The sequence below is a fragment of the Triticum urartu genome, chromosome 5A (genome assembly GCF_056163025.1).
Source record: "Triticum urartu cultivar PI428250 chromosome 5A, HENAU_Tu73, whole genome shotgun sequence".
Classification (NCBI taxonomy): domain Eukaryota; kingdom Viridiplantae; phylum Streptophyta; class Magnoliopsida; order Poales; family Poaceae; genus Triticum; species Triticum urartu.
The window spans coordinates 554,361,737-554,366,965 of NC_141877.1; positions in this window are offsets into that span (position 1 = coordinate 554,361,737).

Consider the following 5,229-nt stretch of genomic DNA (forward strand, 5'->3'; position numbering starts at 1 on the left):
CAGTGACAAAAGGGAACCAACACGTATTGTATTGTTGCCATCGAGGATAAAAAGATGGAGTTTATATCATATTGCTTGAGTTTATCCCTCTACATCATGTCATCTTGCCTAATGTGTTACTCTGTTCTTATGAACTTAATACTCTAGATGCATGCTGCATAGCGGTCGATGTGTGGAGTAATAGTACTAGATACAGAATCGTTTCGGTCTACTTGACACGGACATGATGCCTATGTTCATGATCATGCCTAGATATTCTCATAACAATGTGTTTTTATATCAATTGCTCGGAAGTAATTTGTTCACCCTCTGTAATATATGCTATCTTGAGAGAAGCCACTAGTGAAACCTATGGCCCTCGGGTCTACTTTACATCATATAAGGTTCCGATCTATAATTCTAGTTTACTATTTATTTTGCAATCTTTATTTTCCAATCTATTCAACAAAAATACCAAAAATATTTATCTTATTATATTTACCAGATCTCACTTCTGCAAGTGGCCATGAAGGGATTGACAACCCCTTTACCGCATTGGTTGCAAGGTCCTTGATTGTTTGTGCAGGTACTAGGCGACTTACATGTAGTCTCCTACTGGATTGATACCTTGGTTCTCAAAACCTGAGGGAAATACTTATGCTACTTTGCTGCATCACCCTTTCCTCTTCAAGGGAAAACCAACGCATGCTCAAGAGGTAGCAAGAAGGATTTCTGGTGCCGTTGCCGGGGAGATCTATGCTCAAGTCAAGGCATACCAAGTACCCATCACAAACTCTTATCCCTCGCATTACATTATTTGCCATTTGCCTCTTGTTTTCCTCTCCCCCACTTCACCTTTGCCGTTTTATTCGCCCTTTTTCCGTTCATCTCTTTTCGCTTGCCTCTTGTTTGCTTGTGTGTTGGATTGATTGTTTGTCACGATGGCTCAAGATAATACTAAATTATGTGACTTTTCCAATACCAACAATAATGATTTTATTAGCACTCCGATTGCTCCTACTACCGATGTTGAATCTTGTGAAATCAATATCGCTTTCTTGAATCTTATTATGAAAGATCAATTTTCTGGCCTTCCTAGTGAAGATGCCGCTACCCATCTAAACAACTTCGTTGATTTGTGTGATATGAAAAAGAAGAAAGATGTAGATAATGATATTGAGAAATTGAAGCTATTTCCGTTTTCGCTTAGATATCGTGCTAAAACTTGGTTCTCTTCTTTGCCTAAAAATAGTATTGATTAATGGAATAAGTGCAAATTAAGATGCTTTTATCTCTAAGTATTTTCCTCCCGCTAAGATCATCTCTCTTAGGAACGATATTATGAATTTTAAGCAACTTGAGCATGAGCATGTTGCACAAGATTGGGAGAGGTTGAAATTAATGATACGTAATTGTCCTACGCATGGTTTGAATTTATGGATGATTATACAAAAAATTTATGCCGGATTGAATTTTGCTTCTAGAAATCTTTTAGATTCGGCCGCGGGAGGCACTTTTATGGAAATCACTTTAGGAGAATCTACTAAACTCCTAGACAATATTATGGTTAATTATACTCAATGGCACACCGAAGGATCCACTAGTAAAAATGTTCATGCTATTGAAGAGAATAATGTTTTTAGTGGAAAGATGGATGAACTTATGAAATTGTTTGCTAATAAGAGTGTTTCTTCTGATCCTAATGATATGCCTTTGTCCACTTTGATTGAGAATAATAATGAATCTATGGATGTGAATTTTGTTGGTAGGAACAATTTTGGTAACAACACGTATAGATGAAATTTTAATTCTAGGTCGTTTCCTAGTAATTCCTCTAATAATTATGGTAATTCCTACAACAACTCTTATGGAAATTTTAATAAGATGCCCTTGGATTTTGAGACTAGTGTTAAAGAATTATGAATTTGCAAAAGAATTTCAATCCTTTGATTGAAGAAAAATTGCTTAAAATTGATGAGTTGGCTAGGAATTTGGATAGAATTTCTCTTGATGTTGATTCTTTGAAACTTATATCTATCCCACCTAAGCATGACATCAATGAGTCTCTCAAATTCATGAAAATTTCCATTGATGAGTGCAAAGAAAGAACTGCTAGGATGCATGCTAAAAAAGATTGCTTTGTGAAAGCATGTTCATCTAGTTTTCATGATAATAATGATGAAGATCTAAAAGTGATTGATGTATACCCTATTAAATCTTTGTTTTCCAATTTGAATCTTGATAAAGATGGGACTAGCAATGAGTCAACTTTAGTTAAAAGGCGTCCCAATGATTCAGAGTTTTTAGATCTTGATGCTAAAATTGGTAAAAGTGGGATTGAAGAGGTCAAAACTTTACATACCAATGAACCCACTATTTTGGATTTCAAGGAATTTAATTATGATAATTTCTCTTTGATAGATTGTATTTCCTTGTTGCAATCCGTGTTAAATTCTCCTCATGCTTATGATCATAACAAAGCTTTTACTAAACATATCGTTGATGCTTTAATGCAATCTTATGAAGAAAAGCTTGAACTAGAAGTTTCTATCCCTATAAAACTTTATGATGAGTGGGAACCTACTATTAAAATTAAGATTAATGATCGTGAATTCTATGCCTTATGTGATTTGGGTGCTAGTGTTTCCACGATTCCAAAAACTTTGTGTGATGTGTTAGGTTTCCATGAATTTGATGATTGTTCTTTAAATTTGCACCTTGCAGATTCCACCATTAAGAAACCTATGGGAAGTATTAATGATGTTCTTATTGTTGCAAATAGGAATTATATGCCCATATATTTCATCGTTCTTCATATAGATTGCAATCCTACATGTCCTATTATTCTTGGTAGACCTTTCCTTAGAACGATTGGTGCAATTATTGACATGAAAGAAGGAAATATTAGATTCCAATTTCCATTAAGGAAAGGCATGGAACAATTTCCTAGAAATAAAATTAAATTACCTTATGAATCTATTATGAGAGCCACATATGGATTGCATACCAAAGATGACAATACCTAGATCGATTCTTGTTTTTATGCCTAGCTAGGGGCGTTGGGAGGCAACCCAATTTTATTTTTGTTCCTTGCTTTTTGTTCCTGTTTAGTAATAAATAAATCATCTATCCTCTGTTATGATTGTGTTTTTATGTTTTAATTTGTGTTTGTGCCAAGTAAAGCCTTTAGGATCTTCTTGGATGATTGTTATTTGATCTTGCTGAAAAAAACATAAAGTATGCGCTCACGAGAATAATTTTCATTTTTTACCAGAGAGCGATAAAATACTGATTCCAAATGCAGGAGATCAATATAAAAATTATTTAGGACGTCCTAATTTTTCAGGATTTTTGGAGTTACATAAGTATTCGAAACTTCCAGATTTCTACAGACTGTTCTGTTTTTGGCAGATTCTGTTTTTCGTATGTTGTTTGCTTATTTTGATGAATCTATGGCTAGTATCGGGGGGTATGAACCATAGAGAAGTTGGAATACAGTAGTTTTAACACCAATATAAATAAATAATGAGTTCATTAAAGTACCTTGAAGTGGTGGTTTGTTTTCTTATACTAACGGAGCTCATGAGATTTTCTGTCGAGTTTTGTGTTGTGAAGTTTTCAAGTTTTTGGGTAAAGATTTGATGGATTTTGGAACAAGGAGTGGAAAGAGCCTAAGATTGGGGATGCCCAAGGCACCCCAAGGTAAAATTCAAGGACAACCAAAAGCCTAAGCTTGGGGATCCCCGGAAGGCATCCCCTCTTTCGTCTTCGTCTATCGATAACTTTACTTAAGGCTATATTTTTATTCACTACATGATATGTGTTTTGCTTGGAGCGTCTTGTATGATTTGAGTCTTTTCTTTTTAGTTTACCAAAATCATCCTTGCTGTACACACCTTTTGGAGAGACACACATGAATCGGAATTTATTAGAATACTCTATGTGCTTCACTTATATCTTTTGAGCTAGATAATTTTGCTCTAGTGCTTCACTTATATCTTTTTAGAGCACGGTGATGGTTTTACTTTATAGAAATTATTTATCTCTCATGCTTCGCTTATATTATTTTGAGAGTCTTTTAGAACAGCATGGTAATTTACTTTGGCTATAAAATTAGTCCTAATATGATGGGCATACAAGATGGGTATAATAAAAACCTCCATATAGAGTGCATTGAATACTATGAGAAGTTTGATTCCTTATGATTGTTTTGAGATATGAAGATGATGATATTAGAGTCATGCTAGTTGAGTAGTTATGGATTTGAGAGATACTTGTCTTAAAGTTTGTGATTCCCGTAGCATGCACGTATGGTGAACCGTTATGTGATGAAATCGGAGCATGATTTATTTATTGATTGTCTTCCTTATGAGTGGCGGTCAGGGACGAGCGATGGTCTTTTCCTACCAATCTATCCCCCTAGGAGCATGCGTGTAGTACTTAGTTTCGATAACTACTAGATTTTTGCAATAAGTATGTGAGTTCTTTATGACTAATGTTGAGTCCATGGATTATACCCACTCTCACCCTTCCACCATTGCTAGCCTCTCTAATACCGCGCACCTTTTGCCGGTATCATACACCCACCATATACCTTCCTCAAAACAGCCACCATACCAACCTATTATGGCATTTCCATAGCCATTCCGAGATATATTTCCATGCAACTTTCCAGCGTTCCGGTTATTATGACATGCTCCATAATTGTCATATTGTTTTGCATGATCATGTAGTTGACATCGTATTTGTGACAAAGCCACCTTCATAATTCTTGCATACATGTCACTCTTGATTCATTGCACATCCTGGTACACCGTCGGAGGCATTCACATAGAGTCATATTTTGTTCTAAGTATCGAATTGTAATTCTTGAGTTGTAAGTAAATAAAAGTGTGATGATTTTTATTATTAGAGCATTGTCCCATGTGAGGAAAGGATGATGGAGACTATGATTCCCCCACAAGTCAGGATGAGACTCCGGACGCAAAAAAAAGAGGCCATAAAAAAGAGAAGGCCCAAATAAAAAAATGAGAGAAAAAGAGAGAAGGGGCAATGTTACTATCCTTTTTCCACACATGTGCTTCAAAGTAGCACCATGATCTTCATGATAGAGAGTCTCTTATTTTGTCACTTTCGTATAATAGTGGGATTTTTTCATTATAGAACTTGGCTTGTATATTCCAATGATGGGCTTCCTCAAAATTGCCCTAGGTTTTCGTGAGCAAGCAAGTTGGATGCACACCCACTTAG